The sequence below is a fragment of the Rhincodon typus genome, chromosome 12, assembly GCF_021869965.1.
Source record: "Rhincodon typus isolate 14 chromosome 12, sRhiTyp1.1, whole genome shotgun sequence".
Classification (NCBI taxonomy): Eukaryota; Metazoa; Chordata; class Chondrichthyes; order Orectolobiformes; family Rhincodontidae; genus Rhincodon; species Rhincodon typus.
The window spans coordinates 19783966-19810163 of NC_063343.1; the positions used below are offsets into that span (position 1 = coordinate 19783966).

A 26198-nucleotide genomic window follows, 5' to 3' on the forward strand; every position below is an offset into this window, starting at 1 on the left:
GTCCTCCCTGGACTGACAGGTCAAGGGGGCGGGATGAGGTTAGTAGGTAGGAGATGGGGGTGCGGCTTGAGGTGGGAGGAGGGGATAGGTGGGAGGAAGGACAGGTTAGGGAGGCGGGGACGAGCTGGACTGGTTTTGGGATGCGGTAGGGGGAGGGGAGATTTTGAAGCTTGTGAAATCCACATTGATACCATTGGGCTGCAGGGTTCCCAAGCAGAATATGAGCTGCTGTTCCTGCAACCTTCGGGTGGCATCATTGTGGCACTGCAGGAGGCCCAGGATGGACATGTTGTCTGAGGAATGGGAGGGGGAGTTGAAATGGTTCGCGACTGGGAGGTGCAGTTGTTTATTGCGAACCGAGCGTAGGTGTTCTGCAAAGCGGTCCCCGAGCTTCCGCTTGGTTTCCCCGATGTAGAGGAGGCCACACCGGGTACAGTGGATGCAGTATACCGCATTAGCAGATGTGCAGCTAAACATCTGCTTGATGTGGAAAGTCTTCTTGGGGCCTGGAATGGGGGTGAGGGGTGAGGTGTAGGGGCAGGTGTAGCACTTCCTGCAGTTGCAGGGTAAAGTGCTGGGTGTGGTGGGGCTGGAGGGGAGTGTGGAGCGGACAACGGAGTCATGGAGAGAGTGGTCCCTCTGGAAAGCAGATAAGGGTGGAGAGGGAAAAATGTCTTTGGTGGTGGAGTCAGATTGCAGATGGCGGAAGTGTCAGAGGATGATGCATTGGATCCGGAGGTTGGTGGGGTGGTACGTGTGGACGAGGGTGATTCTGTTTTGGTTGTTATTGCAGGGAGGGGGTGTGAGGGATAAGTTGTGGGAAATGCGGGAGTCACGGTCGAGGGCGTTCTCGACCATTAAGGGAGCAAGTTGCGGTCCTTGAAAAATGAGGACATCTGAGATGTATGGGAGTGGAATGCCTCATCCTGGGAGCAGATGCGGCGAAGGCGAAAGAATTGGGAACAGGGGATGGCATTTTTGCAGGAAGGTGGGAGGGAGGAGGTGTATTCTAGGTAGCTGTAGGAGTCGGTGGGCTTGAAATAGATATCGGTTTCTAGGTGGTTGCCGGAGATGGAGACAGTGAGGTCCAGGAAGGAGAGAGAGGTATTCAATATTGTCCAGGTGAACTTAAGGTTGGGGTGGAAGGTGTTAGTGAAGTGGATGAACTGTTCGAGCTTTTCATGGGAGCACGAGGCGGCACCGATACAGTCATCAATGTAACGGAGGAAGAGGTGGGGTTTAGGGCCAGTGTAGGTATGGAAGAGGCATTGTTCCACGTAACCTACAAAGAGGCAGGCATAGCTTGGACCCATACGGGTACCAATGGCCACCTCCTTTGTCTGTAGGAAGTGGGAGGAATTGAAAGAGACATTGTTGAGGGTGAGGACGAGTTCGGCTAAGCGGATGAGGGTGTCAGTCTCTAATACCTCTCTCTCCTTCCCAGATGTCTCTGTCTCCATCTCCGGCAACCACCTAGAAACCGATATCCATTTCAAGCCCACCGACTCCCACAGCTACCTAGAATACACCTCCTCCCACCCACCTTCCTGCAAAAATGCCATCCCCTATTTCCAACTCCTTCGTCTCCACTGCATCTGCTCCCAGGATGAGGCTTTCCACTCCCATACATCTCAGATGTCCTCGTTTCTCAAGGACCGCAACTCCCCCCACTCAGTGGTCAAGAACACCCTCGACCGTGTCTCCCGCATTTCCTGCAACTCATCCCTCACACCCCCTCCCCGCAATAACAACCAAAACAGAATCCCCCTCGTCCTCACGTACCACCCCACCAACCTCCGGATCCAACGCATCATCCTCCGACACTTCCGCCATCTGCAATCCAACCCCACCACCAAAGACATTTTCCCTCCCCACCCTTATCTGCTTTCCAGAGGGACCACTCTCTCCGTGACTCCCTTGTCCGCTCCATACTCCCCTCCAGCCCCACCACACCCGGCATGTTTCCCTGCAAACGCAGGAAGTGCTACACCTGCCCCTACACCTGTCCCTACACCTCCCCCTTCACTCCTGTCCCAGGCCCCAAGAAGACATTCCACATCAAGCAGATGTTCACCTGCACATCTGCTAATGTGGTATACTGCATCTGCTGTTCCCGTTGTGGCCTCCTCTACATCGGGGAAACCAAGCGGAGGCTTGGGGACTGCTTTGCAGAACACCTACGCTTGGTTCGCACTAAACAACTGCACCTTCCAGTAGCGAACCATTTCAACTCCCCCTCCCATTCCTCAGACAACATGTCCATCCTGGGCCTCCTGCAGTGCCACAATGATGCTACCCAAAAGTTGCAGGAACAGCAAGTCATATTCCGCTTGGGAACCCTGCAGCCCAATGGTATCAATGTGGATTTCACAAGCTTCAAAATCTCCCCTCCCCCTACCGCATCCCAAAACCAGTCCAGCTCGTCCCCGCCTCCTTAACCTGTCCTTCCTCCCACCTATCCCCTCCTCCCACCTCAAGCCGCACCCCCATCTCCTACCTGCTAACCTCATCCCGCCCCCTTGACCTGTCCGTCCTCCCTGGACTGACCTATCTCCTCCCTACCTCCCCACTTACAGTCACCTTTACTGGTTCCATCCCCGCCTCTTTGACCTGTCTGTCTCCTCTCCACCTATCTTCTCCTCTATCCATCTTCTATCCGCCTCCCCCTCTCTCCCTATTTAATTCAGAACCCCCTTCCCCTCCCCCATTTCTGAAGACGGGCCTAGATTTAAAGATAATTTTATTTTAAAACATATATGAACAAATGATGTTGTCAGTGAATCCATGTAAATTACAATGAACTTTGTAACATAACCTCATTGCATCATTCTATTCCGATGTGTTGCAATTTGAGTAGTGGTCTATCAACTGTAACACCAACCTTGAAGTTAATTATAAACACAGTTTTTGAAAGTGGGAATTTACTGATGGAGACATAAGCGCAAGGACTTTGTGGAGCCTTTCTCTTCTTCCTTGCAATGTTATCTCTGGTTGTGATAACGCACATTCCAAAAGTTAAAATTTAATATCTTTGAAGTGTAATCTACCTGTACATAAAATACTATAAAATACCATCACCTCCCTTGCCACATAATGGAAAATCCAACTTAAGATATGCAAAGAGCTGCTTCCATGTCTTTGTTCTGTGGCTTACCCACACTTAAATTGTCCAAAAACTAGAAGGGGTAATTAGGAAAAATGTCTTCATGCAGAGGATTAAGTTCAGAAAGAGTTTGGAATCAGCTTGAAAAGGAAACTTTGAAAGGAAATTGGATATGTATTTGAGGACTAATTTGTAGGGTTGGGGGGAAAAGCTGGGTATAGCTACAATGAGCTAAATGACCTTTGTCTGTGTTGTAAGATTTTATGGTTTTATGAAACATAATAATATCCCACATAGTGGAAAATACTAAAAAGACATAATACAAAAGTGGAGGAAGCAGAAATAATACCGTAAATTAAAACTCAAGTAAGAATGAAAGCATTATAGTAGATAAGATGTTACTGATTATAATTATGATTGTTATGCCAAATTGTACGTAAATATTTGTCAGGAGAATTTATTGATGGTTATTCTTGCCCCTCAACCCCCTCTTTTAAATTACCATGTCATAGGGTGACATCGATAAACACAGACTTCTGTGTGGTCAATGGTTATGCTTGACAACCATCTGCAGTGTTTTATTTTTACCTTCTGCAGATGTTTGACTGGTAGTCTCTCCCACTTTTACCATCAGTCAGTGTTGAAAGGGATTACAAGTTGATCCTCAACCAGCTTGGCCATGTTATCAACACACATTCCTTAACCAACAAGTCCTAGAGTGTGACTTGCACCCAAAGCTTCTGGATTAGAAGCAGGGATACTCCCACTGTGCTGCAAGACTTCCCCAATTTGAAACCCCTTCGCTTTCCATGAAAATGGGAAGCTAAATTGGTTAGCTCTCAAACATTGATATGGGAATTCCAATGCCAAATTGTCCCACACCCATTCAATGTGACACAGGCAACAAGGGATCTTCATGATAAGTGCTCGTTAACATGATTTCTGCATTAAGGCAGCACGAACTATACTGCCGATTGGCTTCACACATTTGAATGGAGCCCAAGTTGTAACTTGTCAGCAATGGTTAAAGCCAGGCCTGTACCTCAAAGGAGAAATGCATTGTGGCTGGAGCTGAGAATCCAATTCAAACTAAAACTAATTTAAGAAACAATGGGATCTAGGTTTTTTGGAAGGTGCACTGGAAATCATGAAATAAGGGAGGAGAAGTCTTACATCTGCACAGGGTCAACTGGCCCTTCAGATGTGCTGTGAGAAGGCTGCAGGAGCAAGTGGCCACAATGCTGAATGACAGAATTACAACCTCAAGGACCCAGATGCGGTGCTACAAGAAGTTCATTGACCTTCACAGAGTCAGTGAATAAATCTTCAGATGTCACACCCTGTCGATTGCACCAGAAACTCCAGGCTGTACTTAAATCACCACATCAAGATTCATACCTAACAGTCATATGCTTCACTTCATCTTCACACACAAAATACTGTTGCAAACTGTATAGCCACATTACACAGCTTGCACATCCTATCATTTATTTAACCACAATAGCCATTTTGCCCAAGTAATTGCATGACACACTGTTTTACTTTACAAGATAGGTGATATATAATCAGAGGCTGCAGGTGCTAACCAGAAGAAGATCTGTATGGCTACATGCTCTAGGGTTAGATGATGCAGGCTATTATTGAAAGGGGCATTGCTAAGGTCATAACAAATGATGGAGGTCTAAATCTATTCAAGATTTGCTGGAACTGCATTCTAACTTTTTGTGATTCATGTACCAGGGCACCCAGATTCCTCTGTACCACATATCTCTGCAATATGTATTACACAAAGGAATATATACAACACATTCTAAACACTCTTAAAAGACTAAAAGTTAATGATTTTCAACTTACAGTTGTCAGAACTAGAATGTAAGAAGCAGGCTTGAAAACAAAGACACCATTTTATACAGAATGAAAAGAGAGTGATGGTAGGATAGGTAATAATTAGCAGTGTAAGGTTAATTCATAGAGCTATAGAGCTGTACAATATGGACATAGCCCTTGGCTCCAACTCGTCTATGCCGACCAGATATCCTAAATTAATCTAGTCTCATTTGCTGGCATTTGGCCCATACCACTCTAAAACCTTCCTATTTCCTATTTATGCCTTTTAAATGTGTAATTGTACCAGCCTCCACCACTTCCTCTGCCAGCTCATTCCATATACGCACCACCCTCTGGCATGAAAAAATTGCTTCTTATATCCCTTTTAAATCATTCCCTTCTCACCTTAAACCCATGCCCTCTACTTCTGGACTCAGCTACCCTGGGAAAAGACCCCGGCAATTCACCCTATCTATGCCCCTCATGATTGTATAAACTTCTTTAAGATCACCCTTCAGTCTCTGATGCTCCAGGGAAAACAGCCACAGCCTTTCAGCCTCTCCCTGTATCTCAAGCCCTCCAACCCTGACAACATCCTTGTAATCTTTTCTGAACCCTTTCAAGTTTCACAACCTCTTTCCTATAGCAGGGAGACCAGAACTGAATAGAGTATTCCAAAAGCGCCTAACCAATATCCTGTACAGCCGTAACATGACCTCCCAATTCCTATACGCAATGCACTGACCAATAAAGACAAGCATACCAAATGCCTTCTTCACTATCCTGTCTACCTTTGACTCTACTTCTAAAGAACTATGAGCCTGCACTCCGAGGTCTCTTTGTTCAGCAACACTCCCCAAGACCTTACCATTAAGTGTATTAGTCCTGCCCTGATTTGCCTTTCCAAAATGCAGCACCTCACATTTATCTAAATTAAACTCCATCTGCCACTCTTCAACCCATTGGCCCATCTGATCAAGGTCCCGTTGTACTCTAAGGTAACGTTCTTGGCTGTCTACTACACCATCAATTTTGGTGTCATCTGCAAACTTACTAACCATACCTCTCAATCATTTATATAAATGACAAAACCCAGCACCAATCCCTTGTGACACATTGCTGGTCACAGGCCTCCAGTCTGAAAAGCAACCCTCCATCACCACCGTCTGTCTTCTACCTTTGAACCAGTTCTGTATCCAAATGCCTAGTTCTCCCTGTATTCCACGTGATCTAATCTTACTAACCAGTCTACCATGAGAAACTTTGTTGAACGCTTTACTGAAGTCCATATAGATCATGTGCATTGCTCAGCCTTCAGCAACCCTCTTCATTACTTCTTCAAAAAACTCAATCAAGTGAGTGAGACACGATTTCCCATGCACAAAGCAATGTTGACCATCCCTAATCAGTCCTTGCCTTTCTAAATACATATAAATCCTGTCCTTCAGGATCCCCTTCAACAACTTGTTCACCAATGATGTCAGGCTCACCGGTGTATTGTTCCCTGGCTTTTCCTTACCACCTTTCTTGAATAGTGGCACCACATTAGCCAACCTCCAGTCTTCCAGCACCTCACCTGCGGCTATCAATGTTACAAATATCTCAGCAAGGGGCACAGCAATCATTTGCTTAACTTCCCACAAAGTTCTAGAGTACACCTGATCAAGTCCCAGGAATCTATCCACTTTTATGCATTTTATGACATCCAGCACCTCCTCCTGTGTGATATGGACATTTTTGAAGGTGTCCCCAAGTTCTCTTGCTTCCATATCCTTCTCCACAGTAAACACTGATGCAAAATATTTGTTTAATATCTCCCCCATCTCCTGTGGTTTCACACATAGGTGGCCTTGCTGATCTTTAAGGGGCCCTATTTTCTCCCTTATGATCCATTTGTCCTTAATGTATGTGTAGAGTCCCTTTGGATCCTTCTTAACCCTATTTCTCAAAGCTATCTCATGGCCCCTTTTTGCCCCCCTGCTTTCCCTCTTCAGTATACTTCTACTGCATTTTTACTCTTCTAGGGTTTCACTCGATCCCTGTTGTCTATACTTGACATATTCTTCCTTCTTTTTCTTGACCAGAATCTCAATTTCTCGAGTCATCCAGCATTCCCTACACCTTCCAGCCTTGCCCTTCACCCTAACAGGAAGATACTGTCTCTGGACTCTCATTATCTCATTTTTGAAGGCTTCCCATTTTCCAGCTGTCCCTTTACCTGAAAATATCCATCCCCCAATTAATTTTTGAAAGTTCCTATCTAATACCGTCAAAATTGGCCTTCCTCCAATTTAGAACTTTAACTTTTAGATCTGGTCTATCCTCTGCCACCACTATTTTCAAACTAATAGAATTATGGTCACTGGCCCTAAAGTGCTACCCCACTGACACCTCAGTCACTTGCCCTGTCTTATTTCCTGAGAGTAGGTCAAGTTTTGCTCCTTCTCTGGCAGGTTCATCCATACACCGAATCAGAAAATTTTCTTGTAAACACTTAACAAATTCCTCTCCATCCAAGCCCTTAACATTATGGCAGTCCTAGTCTATGTTTGGAAAGTCAAATCCCCTACCATTACCACCCTATTATTCTTACAGATAACTAAGATCTTCTTACAAATAAGGTGTAAAGCTGGATGAACACAGCAGGCTAAGCACCTGCTCCTATGATGCTGCTTAGCCTGCTGTGTTCATCCAGCTCTACACCTTGTTATCTCAGATTCTCCAGCATCTGCAGTTCCTACTATCTTTCTCCTTACAAATATGCTTCTCAATTTCCTGCTGACTTCTGAGGGGTCTGTAGTACAATCCCAATAAAGTGATCATCCCTTCCTTATTTCTTAGCTGCACCCAAATAACATACTCCCAGGAATATCTTCCTAAATACAGCCATAACGTTATCCCTTATCAAAAATGCCACTCCCCCCTCCCCTTTCTATCCTTCCTTTGGCATCTATACCCTAGAACATTAAGCTGTCAGTCCTGTTCGTCCCTAAGCTTCGTCTCTGTATTTGCTATGATATCCCAGTCCCATACTCCCAACCATGTCCTGAGTCCATCAGCCTTATCTGTTAGACCTCTCGCATTGAAATAAATGCACTTTAATTTATCAGTCCTTCCTCGTTCTCTGCTTTGTTCCTGCCTGCTTTGATGTTTGACTTGCTCCTTTTCCAAACTGTGCGATTCTCAGACTGATCTCTTTTCTAACTATCTTCCTGGATCCTATCCATCCCCTTACTAGTTTAAATCCTCCCGAGCAGCTCCAACAAATCTCCCAGGCAGTATATTATTCCTGTTACAATTCAGGTGTAATCCTTCTTTCTTATACAGGTTACGTCTATCCCAGAAGAGATTCCAAAGATCCAAAAATGTGAATTCTTCTCTCCTACATCAGCTCCTCAGCCACACATTCATTTGCTCTATCCTCCTATTCCTACTCTTAATAGCTTGTGACACTGGGTGTAACCCAGATATTACTATCCTCCAGGGGCTACTTTCTAAATTCCTGCCTTATTTCCTACATTGTCTCCTCAGAACCTTGTCCTTTTCTCTGCCTATTTCATTAGTTCCAATGTGTACAACAACCTGCTGCTGTTCCCTCTCCCCTTTGAGAATATTCTGCACCTTCTCCAAGATATCCTTGATCCAGGCACCAGGGAAGCAATACACTATTCTGACGTCTCGTTGTCAGCTGCAGAAACGTCTGTCTGTGCCGCTGACTAGAGAGTCCCCCATCACAATTGATTGCTTGGAACTTGACATACCCCTTGTTACATTAGAGCGAATGTCAGTATCTGAAACCTGGCTGTCAGTGCTACATTTCCCTGAAAGTCCCTCACCCCCTGCATTTTCAAAAGCATCACAATTGTTTGAGATGGGGATAGCCACAGGAGACTGCTGCACTACCTGCCTACCCATCCTGCCTTTCCTGGAGTTAACCCATCTATCTGACTGTATCTGTGGTTTTTCTCCCTTCATGAAACTGCCATCCATCACACCCCGGCTCCTATAAATCCATCGTTTTCTCTAACTGCTGCTCCAACTGAAAAATGCAATCTGATAGGATTCGCAACCAAACATACTTTCAGCAGACATAATCATCAGTAACATTGAAATTCCCCCTAATCTCCCACATCTGAAGGGAAGAGCGCATCATTCTACTAAATGCCATCTTAGCACCTTTACAATTTACAGACACAGAAAATAGCACAGTCTTACTGCTCTAAAAACATTGCTCTCAGATAACTTAGTACCTATGTTTTAAATTTTTAAAGCTTAATCAAGAGGCAGATCTCAATAGGACATATAATCAAAAAACCCACTCTACTTACTGTTGTAGATTCACAAAAAAAAAGTAAGGTTACATTTTAACAAATAAGCCACTTAGCTGTTCCTTGCTGTGAGCTCCCCAACACAGGTTTCTCCAAGGTCAGCTGTGAATTTTACTGAGTTTTTTAGAACTAACACTGATATCCAGAGAAACTTGAAACTAAACAGCAGAGGCAGTCATCTGTGAAGATTCACTGCTCGGTTTGAGAGCTATGTAGTTTCACTGATCTGTCTTTTTTCACCTCCCATGTGGTATCTGCTGTCTCTCTCTTTTCCTCCTTTTTAAAAGTGCTGTTGTTTTGATGATCTGCGTACTTCCAGTGAGTGTCAAACACATGCATTAGTCTCTTTATCCACACTATCAAGATAGCTGCCACTCGACACAATTTATGTTAGATCAAATCTGCAAAGTTACACTTCAAGACAAGTTATTTCTGAAGTCATTACAAAAGTTCCACAATTACACACAATACCCCAATTTCCCTATCTTTTAGACCCAGGTTGACAAAAATCACAGACCAGTTTTCTGTACTTAAGATTTACTATTTATTATAAATAAATAGGTTCTAGCTGCAGTTAAACAGTTATAAACTGTCAGATGTAGCTGTATTAGTTAACACTGTAACCCATTCATAAAACCCTGCCTCAATATACACGTATAGACAGAAAAAAAAGGTGTCATAGTAGAGAGAAAGACTGGGAACACAGTTCAGTAGTCCCTGTTGACAGGGGTTGCTGAGATGATCTTTTTGTTGATCAGGATGCTGCTCTCAATCTTTCTTCACCAGAAATATTTGATTAGCTACAGGAGGATTGTAGTGACGGATTCACACTTATAAAGGTCTCTGACTTATTACTTAAAAGTTGCAGATTACAGTTACTGTTAAGGGGAAATAAACAGACTATCTTTTGAGAAGGTTCCACACGAGAGATTAGTAGGGAAAATCAAAGCTCATGATATCTGAGGTAACGTATTGACTTGGATAGAGAACTGGTTGGCAGACAGGAAACAGAGAGTCGAAATAAATGGGTTGTTTTCAGAGTGGCAGTCAGTAACTACTGGAGTGCCTCAGAATTCAGTGCTAGGACTTCAGCTGTTCACAATATACATTAAGGATTTGCATGAAGAAATTGAATGCCATATCTCCAAATTTTTAGATGACAGTAAACTGGGTGGCAGTGTATGCTGTGAGGTGGATTCTAATAGGCTGCAGGGTGAACTGGACAGACTGGCTGAGTGGGCAAATAATTGGCAAATACAATATAATGTGGGTAAATGTGAGGTTATCCACTTTGGTTGGAAAAACAGGAGAGCAGATTATTATGTGAGTCATGGTAGTTTAGGAAAATGTGAGCTACAACGAGACCTGGGTGTCATGGTGAAACAGTTGCTGAAGGTTGGCATACAGGTGCAGCAGGCAATGAGGAAAGCTAAAGGCATGCTGGCCTTCATAGTGAGAGGATTTGGATATCGGAGTAAGGATTCTTGCTGCAGTTATACAGGGCCTTGGTGAGGCCACACCTTGAGTATTGTATGCAGTTTTGGTCTCCTGGTCTGAGGAAGGAGTCCAGCGAAGGTTCACCACACTGATTCCCGGGATGGCAGGACTAACATATGAGGAAAGACTGGATCGACTCTATTCAATGGAATTTAGAAGAATGAGGGAGGGATCTCATAGAAACAAAGAAAATACTGATGGGACTGGACAGACTAGATGCGTGAAGAATATTCCTAATGTTGGGGAAGTCCAGAATGAGGGGTTGCAATCTAAGAATAAGGGGTAAGCCATTCAGGACTGAGATGAAGAAGAATTTCTTCACTCAGAGTTGTGAACCTATGAAATTCTCTCCCACAGGAAGCTGTTGGGGCCAGTTCATGAGATATATTCAACTTGGAGGTGGATGTGTCCGTTGCAGCTAAGAGGATCAAGGGGTAAAGGAAGAGGGCAGGAATGAGATACTGAGATTGCATGATCACCCATGATTGTATTAAATGGTGGTGCAAGCTTGAAAGGCCAAATGGCCTACTCCTGCAACTATTTTCTACGTTTCTATGTATCTTCAGCCTTGAGGTGCTTTTCACTACAGAGCAAAAACAGCTCCTTCCCTTCCAGAGATCTGACGGCGTCTCCCTCAAGCATTCACACCCACAAGCTATTCAGCTACTTTGGAGCCAATCGCATAGTTGTTGACAGGCAAAAGACCTTTGTCACCAATAGCCAGTCATTAATCCACTGACCAATCAGCTAATTGTTCTCGACCAAATCTCCATTCACACACACCCTTTGGTTCCAGCTCATCTGGAGTCTTCTCCCCACTGCTTGAACAAGCAAACAAGCAGTTATGTAAATAGCACTTAACGAAGAGTGTCAAGTATTTTGCCTTTTAAAATATAGCAAATCTTCAACAATCCTTGGTTTTTGAAATGGTCTTTTTCCCACTTCAGCCCACAATCAAAATACAGAAAAGTAAAAACATACAGTCTTTACAGTCAGTATATATACAATAGAGATTATTTTGGATCTCTGAAGATCTTGTAATGCCTTAAACCCAATTAGAACCAAATCCAATTTCTCACACAGTGTATACAATTTTGTGCAAAATAAATATTTGTAAAATTGCTATTTATATCAGATTATGTATGTATGGTAATCACTCTGGTACTGATTAGTTTGGAATTGTTTTCATGAGTTTTGTCTTAAAGATGCTTAAGGAGCAGTTAGATTATCATCCTCGACAGTAGGTGAATGATCTAATGCAGTTTCTTTCTCCTGACCAGTCAACACTATACTTTAACTTAGCTCAATGATCAACAACTGCTTGCAATCTTGACAGGATATCCTAACCATTCATGAAGATACTTGAAGCTCATCATGTGGCAATTTAATTTCAACATGTAATGTATTTGCATGTCATGAAGACTGCAGTGACACATGAGAATGTTGTGGAACTCGATTCACATTCATTTAATGGTGGCTTGTAACATTTGGCATCGTTCAGCTCTAGGGCTGTCCAGTCCCATCAGTATTTTATATGTTTCTATGAGATCACCCCTCATTCACACCATTCATACTTTGACAAACATGGATTAGGGTTATTTAAAAGAGTGAGGTTCTATAAAATTTATGATTGAGTTTTGAACACAGCAAGCATTTTGGTATAACAAGGTGTAGAGCTGGATGAACACAGCAGGCCAAGCAGCATCAGAGGAGCAGAAAGGCTGACATTTCGGTCTAGGCCTAGCTCTAGGCCTAGTTCATCTAGCTCTACACCTTGTTATCTCAGATTCTCCAGCATCTGCAGTTCCTACTATCTCTGAAGCATTTTGGTATGCTTTAAACTCTGTAGAATGCAATGACCACTAGAGGGCTTAAAAGGAAAAAAGAAATACAAGATACATTGAGAGATTAAAAGACTTGTTTAATGTTGTGACTTAAAACCTATGTGATTTTCTCCTATCTGTGAATGGTATTGGTTTACCTGCTCAGGTAAAGTCTTTTTTTAAACACTTGTCTCACATATCAGTTAATGTGACTGTATAAAAAAATGCCACTTTCAGGAACTTACTATTAAATTCTGGAATTTCATTTGGTAAAAGATTCAATGGCGTCTTTACATTGTTGATAATTTCCAAGATTTTATGGGTTTTGTGCGCTCGTGCTTTATGATTCAACCTTCAGGACTGCGTAATTCTCAAATTTTACATTATTTTGCCAAAGTGAAATCCATGCACATAGTAGCCAGTATACCATGTATAATATCGTAACCCACTGATCTGAGCTCACCACCTCAGTCATGATATTGGTTTTAGAAGAAGAGCTTTAACATAAAAGACACCTTTTTTTGGAGAATGGAAATCTCTTGACGATAGACAGCAAAAATTATCTTTGTCTCTCTGACTCTCTCTTAAGTGCAAAGAATTTTATGCCCGTGAAAGTTGACAGGATGTTTCCCACAGATCACGTCTGGGATCAGATCACTCAATCTCCCCAGTACTGACTCACTCAGCATCTCTTTTGAGAAGAAGTTTGCACTTAGAGTATTTTTTATTCTTCTCTTCAACATTGCATGCTTACAAAGGAGAAGATCTTTCTTAAGTTAGGAAAAGAGGCAATTCGACTCATTTTCTTTGGCAGCTTCAGTTACCTGGCCCAGATAATACACATCTACAAACATTAATTTTTGTCTTGTGAAACAGATGAGTCAGCTATATGAATAATGATACCTTTCCACTCCAGTTGAAAGTTGAATGTGATGTTTATGATAGATGTAAACAGTATGGCAGTAAAATTACCAAATGCACAAAAAATTTACGAGTGAAGATAACTAATTTTCAGAAAAAGAATCAAAGGTCATAACAAACATTAGCATGAAAACCATTAACTGCCATCTGTCAACTTCACCTGATTTTTTATTAAAATGTATATTTATGTAACTTGTACAATATAAAATATTGTTTTAAGCTGATTAAAAATAATTTGAATTTATATAGAGCCTTTATATAATGAAATGTCTCCTCATGTTTCACAAGGACTGGAGGTTTATGGTTTGATCTATTTATTCTTTCAAGTTAAGCAACATTCTTAATAAGACAGCAATTTGAATTTTGCGTTTTCAGATTATTCAAATGAAGTGACTTTGGAGTAGTTTTTCTTCAGACTATTTCTAGAGTTGACAAGAGTTATTTTTAAAAGGAAGCTTGCAGATGCCTGGAATCCAGAGTTGTGGCCTTTGCTTCGGTTGAATATTATTAATCATCCCATATCTAATCGGAATTTTTATTTCGCTGCCATTTTTCATCTGTTCATCTCTGCACATATTTGGGTCTAGCATTTTCAAAATTGTGAAGTCAGTCCTTTTTTGAATTTCTCTATGCCCAGAACATCTCATTCAGTAAAATATATTTCTGCATTATGAGCAAGAAAATAGTTTGTTTGAAGCTGTTTCCACTTGTATTATTACAAAGTCTGCAATTTGGTTTTGTTACATATTTTAGGAGGGAGGACATATTATGTTTGCACATGGCCTGGATCAAGTTAGCGTTCAGAATATCTTGTGCTGATCCTCAGTATTGAGCTTACTGGTATCTTTTCACATTTAGGGTCAGAGGTTGATCCAAGAGTTTGTCATGAACCTAACAATTCTTCATTCATAGATTTTCTGAATAGATACTTAACAGTGCCACTTCTGTCATTTTCAATTCACTGGGTACATATCATAGTAATTCCTGTTTCGCTGGACATTTATCATGTTTTTTATATATGAAATTCCCAACGTTGGATGTTTTTATTAATTGTAAAATCTCATAAAATTAGACAAAGTTTTTTTTAATATAACAGTAGAAAGTGCTGGAGTAACTCAGCAGGTCTGGAAGTAGTAGGCTAAATTTACTGGTGCACTTCGTAGTGGCCATGCATTGATGGTTACTTGGGAGTTAGGGAAATTTCATTCCTGTGGGTGAAGTGGAGAAGTGTTCTTGAAGTCTCTCTATTGAATGTTCATGTTAATGTCCAATGTTGTACTCACCACTCCATGTGACATTGTTAAACTTGAAGGCTCACTTGGCCTATCACTCCATGCATTGTAAAGAACGTTGCCTGAGATCGCTCTCAGCAGGGATAATTGATAAGTAGTAGGTAAACTCAAAGCCTGGTAAGGACTCTTGTTGGCTAACACCCTGAAGTGGACCCACAAGTGGACATGCTGACCCTGCCCTTTAGGACCCTCATTTTCTTATTTTACTGTGTTCACACTACCCACCACCAGCAACTGAAACTCACCTTCTCCTAAAATCACAACTCCAATGTTACAGGCCACCATTGGCCTAATTCAGTTACCTATAGGTACATTTCTCTCTTTTCCATGCTCCATAAAATCCATGCCCCATTTTTCAAAATGCCCCAAAAATATGAAAACTAGCCACTCTTTTATGTTTTACCTGGTCTTCTTTGTTATTCTTTTTAGTTCCGTGATTAGGTGATTCAGTGCAACAACAACCAGATGGGCATACCCTGATTTGATTGCTAGTCAGTGTTTAATCTGCTTAAACTGATATATCAAATTTCCACATAATTCATTATAGAAATTTTATGAATTGTGAAATCATTAAGCATTGCTAATTTGGAACACCCACAAACATGTAGCCACACAGAGGGTGCAGAGCCAGGAAAATTGGCAGTTCAGCAAACCTAATCTAGGAAAATGTGCACCAGCTGTTAAGATTGTGGTTCTTGGGGTGGGGGGTGGGGTGTTAACTGGAGACAGGCCTGCCACTTCCAGAAAGACTGAAGACAGCACGGATCTGCTGTGTGCAGAGACAGGTTGTAGGAAATGCTTCACTCTCTGATCCAAGAATTTGTTAAACCCTTAAAAAAGATCTCTTTACTCCTCATGCCCTTCACCCTTCTACACACTCCCCAAGCTCCTTCCTTACCAACCCATGCCACCTCTTGCCTTTCAATCCGCATCCCCATTATCTCACAGTTTCCATGTCAACCTATGCCCTCTATCCACTTTCCATGAGCTCTTCATACCCTCCATTGTAATATATCTCTCACTACCATGCCCATGGCCCTTTGCCTTTATAGCCTCAATGCAAACTCACTCAACAGACCTCAGAACCCATGCTAAGATTAAATAAAATGAATTTTGTGTGTATCTATTGAGAAATTCATTATTTTGTAAAAAAATTCTGATTACACACACTACATCAAAATACCTTCAAATATTTAATCCCTTTAGAAAACAAGCATCTATATTCATAAACCCACACAAAAGGCTTTCTTAGCATTTGAACTGACACATATCTCATTGTGATAATGGTGGCTTGTGAAATCAATATGGTAACAGAAATCCTATGCACAGTTACCTCACTAAATCACAGATGTGCAAGTGTAACCTGCCCTAATTCTCCTCCCACCCACACCCGCCCTGCCATAGAAAGAAGGGGAACCGGGCTCAGCGATTGAACTTCTGGGTTCAGGACCAGAACCTCCAGTATGACTTTGGCAAGCCAGACATCCTTTCCATCATGTCAAAAATTCAGTTCAGTTCTTTGTCACTGCTAAAATGTTATCTGCTTTTATTCTTACAAACAATGCTTCAAACGATTGGTTTGAATGCAGTAAACAGCAATGTTAGTTATCATTTAATTTTGACCAGGTTGCCTGGATTTACTGCTTTCTCCAACAGTTCAGGATATTCATTTCTGTCTTGGAGGACCTTACCCTGGTTCTAACCGTTTTGTTATTTAGATCCTCGGTGGTGTGAGCCAGAAGAGCCTTGATTGGTTTAAGCAACACACCACACCTTTTCAAAATAGTTTAACAACTAGCCCTGAAGAAAATTCTATAGTTAAAATTTAATGAAAGGTCAAACTAATGATTCATTGCAGGATAAAGATGGAATGTATAGATTCTGAACATCTTCCACTGTGCTTGCTGCTTTCATTGTTATAGGATTTATTAATTCTTTAATTCAATTTTTACAGCAAAATGAATTTCACTGGCAAATATACATTTGGGAGTGAGGAAAACTGAACAATTTATGAGGGCTTTAGGTAAGGAATCATTTTGTGGTAATGTCACTACTTAGATCACATTTATATCAATGTAAAAGTACAAGCACACTGTGCTTTTTGCAGGAAAAGGTTAGGAAAACAAATTTAATGGGTCATCATGCAAAGAGTATCTCGCGCAGTTTGTAATTTTACAAAGGCACAGCACAGATCCAAAATTCCTGTTTGTATTAGGTGTAATGAAATTGTAGATGTGAAATAAACAAGAAGCAAATTTTCTATTATAACCACCTTGCTGACTTATTCAATTTATTCAATGACTATGTGATCCATATCAGCTGGAAATGTTTGTTTGATCCTCAGTCTGTGCTACCTTAACTGATCTCTGACATGTTGGTTTTTGGCTTGTTACAATCAGCCTTCACCCCTATGATCAAAATGGTCAGTTTTAGCCACATTTTTCAGCCTAATTGCAAGCCCTGCTGAAAGTGAACATCTGTGGATGTTGAATGGGAATTGAATCAGGCAGCTAAAGAAAGCTCTGGGTTGAAAAACTTACCAACATTCACATGCCACATGAATTACGGTCACTAGGGAAAAGCAGCAGAGTGCAACCATTGAACTGTTAATAGCTTGTTTATGCCTTTCGCAGAGGAAGGGGGATAAAAAGCAGCATGCAAAAGAAAACAACTCGTTTGGAATTCTTCTAGATATCATTGCTAATAAATCTCTGTTTTGAGCCCAACAAAACCAGTCTCTTTTTGATTAACCTCAATCTCACTTCACTGCCTATCCACCGTATACATCAATGTCCTCTCTGTAAGTATAAACCATGTTTCTAACAACCATTTATACTACTTGCTTCAATGGCCATTTCTATTTTTAAATTGTATCTCTCAGTTTATACACCAGGAAAGAGAAGATGATAAAGGGATTTAATGAGCTTGCAATGAGAAAATAATTTTTTTGGGTTTCAGTCAAGGAAATGCAATGTCTTCCATACTGTTATTTTCCCACAATGTAAGCTTTTAAAAACAACTGGAGGAACAATAAGAAGTCAAGAAGTCAAGAAGTAGTTCACTTACTTGACCTTTGGAGAGGGGAATTTAACAAATTTCATTTGAGAAAGATACATTTTTATAAAATACAATAAAACTGGTGATACTCTGGTTTTTATTATAGTTTTGCCCATCTAGAAATTTCTCTATTTGCAATTTCATTTTCTCAATCCCCTGAAGCCATACTCTGTGGAGACCATACCCTTTAAAATGAGCTGTATAATAATTAGGCCGAATACAAAAAACAACACAGGCAATAACTCAAAATACTCCTGGGCGTGCTGAGGTAATAATAGTGAACATTTTAATCCTCAGACTACTAGCAGGTGAAATCCAACCAACCTTGTTTTAAAACGAAATACTTTTAGTTCATGCAGTACTGAAACAAATCTGACACTAAAGAAATAAAAGAATTCAAATGTCACTGATAGTCTTATTAGGCTAATATTAATCCTGTATTTTAGAAATAATCATTTCTCAAACATATACTTTAGCTCTGTTTTCCTTGATGTTTTTCTCCATCTTTCCCTTGTGGTTTTTATTTGATCCATTCCCCTCTTCTCACCATTTGCCATCTCTCTTCCTCTTTATCCATCATCTTCCCCTCTCTGCTTACTTTATCTCTACTTGCCTTTTCTTCGCCTTTTGTCATCTCGTCTGTGTGCTTCCTTTCTTTCCTTCCTCTCACCATCTAATTAACTCATTTTCTGCACTCTCCTCCTATTAAACTGTTTTTGTTACATTTGGTTTGGAGTACAAACAGTTAGGCTAGTTTCTTTACTTTCCAAAGATCCATACTTGCCGTGATACAAAGGTTGATGCCACAGTTAAGATGTGCCAACAAGAACATAACTTTACAAAGAGTCTTCGGTACATGAAGTAAGTGGCAAATGAATTTCAGTACAGCTGACTGGGAGAAAACCATGTTGGGTGGAAAAAGAAACATGTGAGTATTTCCAAATGGTGGAAAACTAAGTCTAAAGAGATTTAAGGGTCCATGTACATAAATATCTAAAATGTAGCGATCTAAGTGGCAAACAAATTTATAAGATTAATGAAAAGTTAACCTTTATAACTAGAGGGTTAAGAAAAGGAGGATGATTTGGTTCTGCTGCATAAAGCCCTGGATTAAACAGCATCTGGACTATTATGGCCAGTTCCAGACACCACAACTTATAAAGGACATATTGTTTTTGGAAAGATTGCAAAACAGATTCTCCGAAATGTTACTAGAGATTCAAGGATTACAATATGAACAGCAATTAAATAAACCAGATATATGTTCCTGAAATACAGAAATTTAAGGTGTGATTTTGAAAGGAATTGAGAGTATATAAGGGGGAGAAAAAAGCTTTTTTTCTGTTGATGGGAAGGAGAAGATGACATAACCTTGAAAATAGAGTAAAGTCATTCAGGATAGAAATTGGAGAACAATTTTTTGAAGCAAAATGGAGCTGAAGTATGGAACACGCCTCTGTAAAGCAGTTGATGTTAGCACATCCTTGATAGAGTGGAAGTGGAGGAGACGTTTCCACTAGTAGGGGAGACTGTGACCTGAGGGCACAGCTAGGAGTGAAGGTTTAGAATAGAGATTAGGAGGAATTTCTTCAATTAGAGGCTGGTGCATCTGTGGAACTCATTACCACAGAAGGTTGTGGAGGCCAAGTCATTGAGTGTATTTAAGACAGATAAATAAGTTCTTGATTAGTAAGGGGATCAGAGGTTACAGGGAAAAGGAAGGAATATATCAAACCATGATCAAATGGCAGAGCAGACTTGTTGGGCCAAATAGCCTGATTCTGCCCATATAACTTATGGTTTTATGGTCAAGTAATAGTTTTAAATCTAAGATCAATAGTATTTTTTTTTCTACCCAGTAGTGTCCAGGCATGTAGCTAGGATACAGAAGAAAGTAAGGACTGCAGATGCTGGAAGCTAGACTCATTAAATATGGAGCTGTAAAAGCACAGCAGGTCAGACAGCATCCAAGGAGCAGGGAAGTCAGCCATTTTGGGCCGAAACTCTTCATCAGGACTGGTGGATACAGGTTAGCTATCGTCTCGTTCATTGGCTGGAGCAGGTTAGCTGGGCTGAATAGCCTATTCCTATTTCCTACACACTGCTGAAAAACACTGTTACTATTCTTCAGGTCCATGTCTATCAAAATTAATATGGCATAGAGGCAATTTGGCTCAGGCCAAAAGAGTTAGTATTAGGAAAAAGGGAAGACAATGTCAGTCCCAATGCCAGCCTGCCTTCCCAGCTGCCCACATTGGAACTTGCTCAGTGCTTCTGAAAAGGACACGAATGTCAGTCTTATTCCCAAAACCAGTAAAAGGTGATCAATTTATTCACCCCTGTTCAACTGTCATCCATTTTCATGCCGTCTTTGGTGAGAGGTCTGTCTACCTCATCGGTTTATCAAGATGTCTCCCCATCTCCCATACTTTTATAACTGCTTGTTGGTAGTACAGAGCTTAAGTATTGTTGGAAAGAGATAACTAAATTGTTATCCTTGCAGTATAAATTGTTGCTCCCTTTGAGATTTGGTATTCTTACAATTCTGTCCTGACAAGTGCAAGATAAAAAGCTTTCATAATTTGTATCTTTCTTTCAGCAATACTTCTTAACTAATAAACAAATATGTGCCCAAAGTAAACAAAATACATTTTTCTTTCATTTCCCTGTGATTTTTCTCCAGGATTTGCTCAGCAATTTCCAGAAAATTCTCTTTAATATCTGGACACTCCAACACAATCCTGAATACTTAATTATCCTACTTGTGGCATGAGGGCACACCTATACCTTTGTGAAGAATGAACCATGGGAACATTGGATTTGCTGTCATATGAATGATGCACAACATTTTTTGTAAGATTTGTTCTTGGGATGCGAGTGTGGATGGTACTATCGACATTTGATGGATGTCCCAAATTGACGTTGAGCAAGTGGTAAACTCTCTTCTTAGAGTCATCGAGTAATACGGCATGGAAACAGGCCCTTTGGCTCAAATTAGTCCATGCTGACCATGGTGCCCACTCAGCTGGTTCCAGTTGCCTGCATATGATCCATATCCCTCTAAACCCTTCACATCCGTGTCCCTATCCAAATGTGTTTTAAATGTACCTGCCTCAACTACTTTCTCTGGCAGCCCATTCCATATACATACCAGTCTCTGCATGAAGAAGTTGCCCCTCAGGTCCTTCTTAAATCTATCCCCTCTCACCTTAAACCTATGCCCTCTAGTTTTCAATTCCCCATCTGTGGGGAAAAGGACTATATGCATTCATCCTATCTATGCCCATCATGATTTTATACCCCTCAATTAGGTCACCCTTCATTCTCCTACATTTCAAGGAATAAAGCCCTATTATGGCCAACCTCTCCATATAACACAGGCGTACTAGTCCTGGTAACATCCTCGTAAATCTTCTTTGCATACTTTCCTGTTTAACTATGCCTTTCCTGTAACAGGGTGACCAAAACTGTACACAGTACTCCAAGTGTGGCCTCACCAACAACTTATAGAATTGTAAGATAACATCCCAACTCCTATACTCAGTGCTTCGACTGATGAAGGCCAGCATGCTAAATGCTTTCTTCACCACCTTCTTGAACCATTACAGTTCATATGATGCAAGTACAACCAGTATGAATGACTTTATCATAGATACCTAATGGGGGGAACAAACAAAATCAGTTTTGTTCGTCCATGTTTGTTGTAAGGCTGGAACAGCAACTGACGAGCTGATTGACATCTGAAGAAACATCCATAATGGAGTAACCAGTCTGTGAGTAAGAATCACAAAAGTTATATGGCACAGACAGAGATCAAGCAACCTGTTGTGTCTGCACCGTCTCATCAAATGAACATCATTACCTAGCACCAACCTCCTGCATTATCGCCATGTCCTTGCACAATATTTCCTTCCAAATAATCACCTAATACCCTCATGAAAGTCCTAATTGAATTTGCCTCCATCACACTTCCAGGCAATACATTGCACACTCTAACTACTTGCAGCGTGAAAAAGATTTTTCTTGCATCACATTTGCTCCTTTTATAAATCACTTTAAATCTGAGTCCTCTGCAGTTGTTCGTTTGCTCGCCAAGTAACAAAACATCTGCACACCAAGGAACAACTAGCTCGGTGAGCAAACAAACAACCGCATCCACCACCTGATCTACAAAATTTTGCTAAGACCTGAGCCCTCTGGCTTTTGATCCTTTTACAAGTGAGACTAGTTTCTTCCTATCTTCTCTATTAAGTGATTTTGTAAACTTCTATTAGATCTCCTCTTTGCCTTTTCTGCAAGAATATCAGTCCCAACTTCTTCAATCGATCCTCTTAACTGAATTTTTTCATCCCGGAAGCATTCAAACCATTCTGCGGTTTCTCTAATGCGTTCACATTAGTGTCCAGCCCAGAAATTATTTGCACACGTTATTTGAACATTGAACAATCTATCGTTAGCCTCTGCAGGGCTGTGAGAAGCTGTTACTTCTGGTGCTTTAAAGGTAAATTCCAATATTTCAAAGTTATCTCCAGGAAACCAAATCCATCAGTACTTAAACAGGGAAGAGTGAAAATGAATTAGAGCCAATGACAGTATTCAATATTGTAGGTTGTTTCCAATTCTCTGCGTTAACATGGCACTTATTGTCCACTCTGCAGGTGTACATGATGATGCCATTGAGCATGGGAAAAATTTGAAGTTTGATACCGAGAGTGTTCAGAATGGAAATGAATTTACTTGGTCTCAAATTTATCCATGCCACACTACAACAAATAAATTTGTTGTTGGGCAGGAGTCAGAATTTGAGACACTGAACTGTGATAAAGTCAAGGTAAATCTATATGTTACTAGCTGATCAACTGAATTCCCTTTGGATTTCTAATTGTAAAAGATTAGTTTTGTTCATTGTCAGGGAGGGGAGGCTACGTATTATTGTGAAAGCCATTGTATACATTGGTCAAGCATACCACTGTACATTTGATAAATGATTTGGTTACATGTATAGACTCAGAAAAAAATCCATCATGACAGTCTGTACAGAATTTATGAGATGCAAATATGTAGACATAAAACCTGTTTCAATATACAAAATCCAGTAATAAGAGCAATAGAGGTGAAGGTAGCGGTAATAACCCTGGGAGTTCCATCTATTCTGCAGCCCTTGCTCATGTGTATATGCGGTATTCATAGCGAATGCATCGATCTGTCGGGATATCTCTGTCTTTCAGCCAGCAATCTTGACTACTGGTACAGTGAGGTACACCAAAGTAAATGCAATTAGGTCTACAGCTATAGTAGGAACTGCAGATGCTGGAGAATCCGAGACAACAAGGTGCAGAGCTGGATGAACACAGCAGGCTAAGCAGCATCATAGGAGCAGAAAGGCTGACGTTTCAGGCCTAGACCCTTCATCAGACATGTGAAAGGAGGCAAGTCCACAGATGAAAGTGTATATTTGAGCCCCAGTTCCAAAAGTCATCCTACCAGTTGGTTTAATCTCATCTATCTCATCTTTCAACTCTTTTGATGTGTCATATTGTTCGAGCAAAGATTTGGTGGGTGCTCATTAACTGCATTCTGACTTGATCCAACTTCTGTGGCAGATGTTTTATATCTGTGTCATATTTCTCAAAATATTTTCCAAGAAATTCTCTTCATTGTCACCTGCATTTATGAATGTTACTCGCCTTCAGTGAATGTCAGTTGGTTCTATTATGCCTATCTGTGCAGGCATATGAGGTTTAATACAAAAAATGGCATCAGTGACATTACAGGTTGAATCCCTATAGTGTTTTTCTTGATTAATGTGGTGACATAATATTCTCCCTCCTCCCTCAATGAGACTGCTGTGATGTCAGTCCTCAGACTCTTAGACTCCAAAGTGCAGTTTAAATCAATAATTGTTTTAAAATCACATTGGGTAAAATCATTAGGGTATACTGGGCATGAATATATAAGGTATGTCCTTTGTTCTGATTTACTTAGACTGGTCCCTATCAGTGACTCCTTTCTTTCTATAGCATATCGGAGAGTATCATGATACCCCTTCCACATTTCTTTGTTTATAATGCCAATGTTTTCTTCAAAGATTCTCAATCCCACTCTGCCATTAGGAATGATTGGGATTCCTAGCAACAAGGCTAGGACATCTCCAATATGTCCTTGCAACTGTCATTGAAGCACACCTTGGTTAACTGCCTCAGCTGGCAGCTGGAAATGTTGACAGGATGGGATGTACCCGTGGCTTGCCTGTCTGAAGTCCTCCCTAAGTTGCTCAACCATCAGTTTCCAGTGACGCTACAGAGGGTGCGATTTTGCAGCCTGCTGTCATCCATAAATTTACCCTGGTTGATGGTTTACGCATGACTTTTGAGTATGGTCACTAGATGATGGCTAGCCTGATTATCCATCAGTTGTCCTGCTGTCTCCTATCTGTTGTCCTCATTTAATTTATCCAAAGCTTATTTGACTTGTCGAGTCAAAATTCTGAGTTTATGATCCTAATTAACCAAATTTGACACTCCTTTCCTATATGCTGTAACTAGATAATTAAGGAGTTCCCTTCTTTCACACTTAATAGTCATGGATTGAGATTTATCCTCATATTTTCCTGTCCCTCATCCCATTATCCTATGAGACAGGTGTGAGTACAGTCATTTCAGTGAGGAAGGACACCACTCCATTCGTTGGGTCCCTGATGTATCTATTATTATTGGCATTAATTCGTGGTGGAGATTGTTGAACAAAATTTTGCCTGTGGGCTTAATTACGTGAACCAGGAATGCTTGTGAGACAAGCTGGGGAGAGGGCCTTTACTACCGGCCTCGGTCCTGTTTCTAATTTCATATTCTAGAAATTCTCCCTGCTGGAATCTCCCAGGGCATTGTTAGCTAAACCCTAATCCTTTGTCCAGGGTGTATGGTTGGCATCTCACCACCATGCACCCATATTCAGAGAGCCCCACCAATCATCTGTGATCCCTATGCTCATGAAACAAAACGCGGAACTCCCATTGGGTTTTCTGTACACCATAAGTTAATTATTACACCAGAAATTAACCAATTTTGTGGGGTGGACCCAAAGGATCCCATCCATGCACACCATAGCATCAGTTGGGTCATACCATAGGTATCCTGGATACCTTGGTTTCCTATTTGTCCATGCAACATTTTTACCTAAAACAATAATACTTATACATAACAGAAATAAATGGCTTCACATAGACTTTATTGTTGCCTTGGAGTATTTTCTCTGTCACACTTCTGAAAAGAGATCATTGTTCAACATCTGACTCATATTTTACGTAACATTACTCAATTGTCAAGTTGTCCCCCATTCCTGGCTCCCCCTTTTTTTGGACATATGATGGATGATTGTTGGACTTCAGTGAATGGTGAAAATTGAGTCAGGGTTATATGGATGTGTCCATTGTGCCAAGGCCCGTTGATTCTGCATTCTTATCGGAGATGGCCATTATTACAGGGGAAGGGGAATCATCCTCCTCGGATCCTAATTGGTTTTATATTTCATGCCTGTTGCACTGTGGCCTGCCCCTAGGTTGGGAGACTGTTTGGGAGCGTGGTGTGTAGCTCGAAAGGAAGTCAGCATCAGACCTCTCATCCCTGATGGCATTGGAGAATGGGAGGGGGGGATTCTAAGGTACGAAGGTCAGATCTGCAGTCAGGACTGAGGGGTTACCGGGATCGTCCAGCTCTCAGCTTGTTTCAGGCTCCATTTGCCCAGTCAGAGTGTGAAAGTGATGGGACTGAAGGGCATAGGACTTCATTTGGTTTCTATGGTGTCCCTCCACTTTACCTGAATTCAACAGTTTATATAGCGAGGGTCTAACTTTATCCACAATGGAGTTGGGTTCTGAAAACCTGGTGACTAGGAAGGAATCAGGCTGATAGACTTGGACCATAACTTGTTATCCTACCTCAATTCTGAGGGATGAACTTTGCCATTGAAATAAGCCCAACTCTGTTTATTTTGTCTTGTGCCAATTTTTATGGCTGCGGCCATTTGCCCAGTTTTTATGTTTTCCATTAGGATGTGGGCAGTAGGTTTGTGTGTGAGGGCATTTATTTCGAGTTCATAGAATCCCTACAGTGTGGAAGTGGGCCATTCAGCCCATTGAGTCCACACCAACCCTCTGAAGAGCACCCACACAGACCCACCTGCCCCCCATACCCGCAACCTTGCATTTTCCAAATCCACAACCTACACATCTCTAGACATTATGGGATAACAAGATGTAGAGCTGAATGAACACAGCAGGCCAGGCAGCATCAGAGGAGCAGGAAAGCTGACGTTTCGGGTCTGGACCCTTCTTCAGATTTTCTGAAGAAGG

General features: G+C 41.2%; 1 pseudogene; it reads left to right on the plus strand.

Moving 5' to 3' along the window:
* Window positions 1-12721: 12721 nt before the first annotated feature.
* LOC109923479 overlaps window positions 12722-26198 on the plus strand; it is a 27241-nt pseudogene continuing 13764 nt past the window's right edge.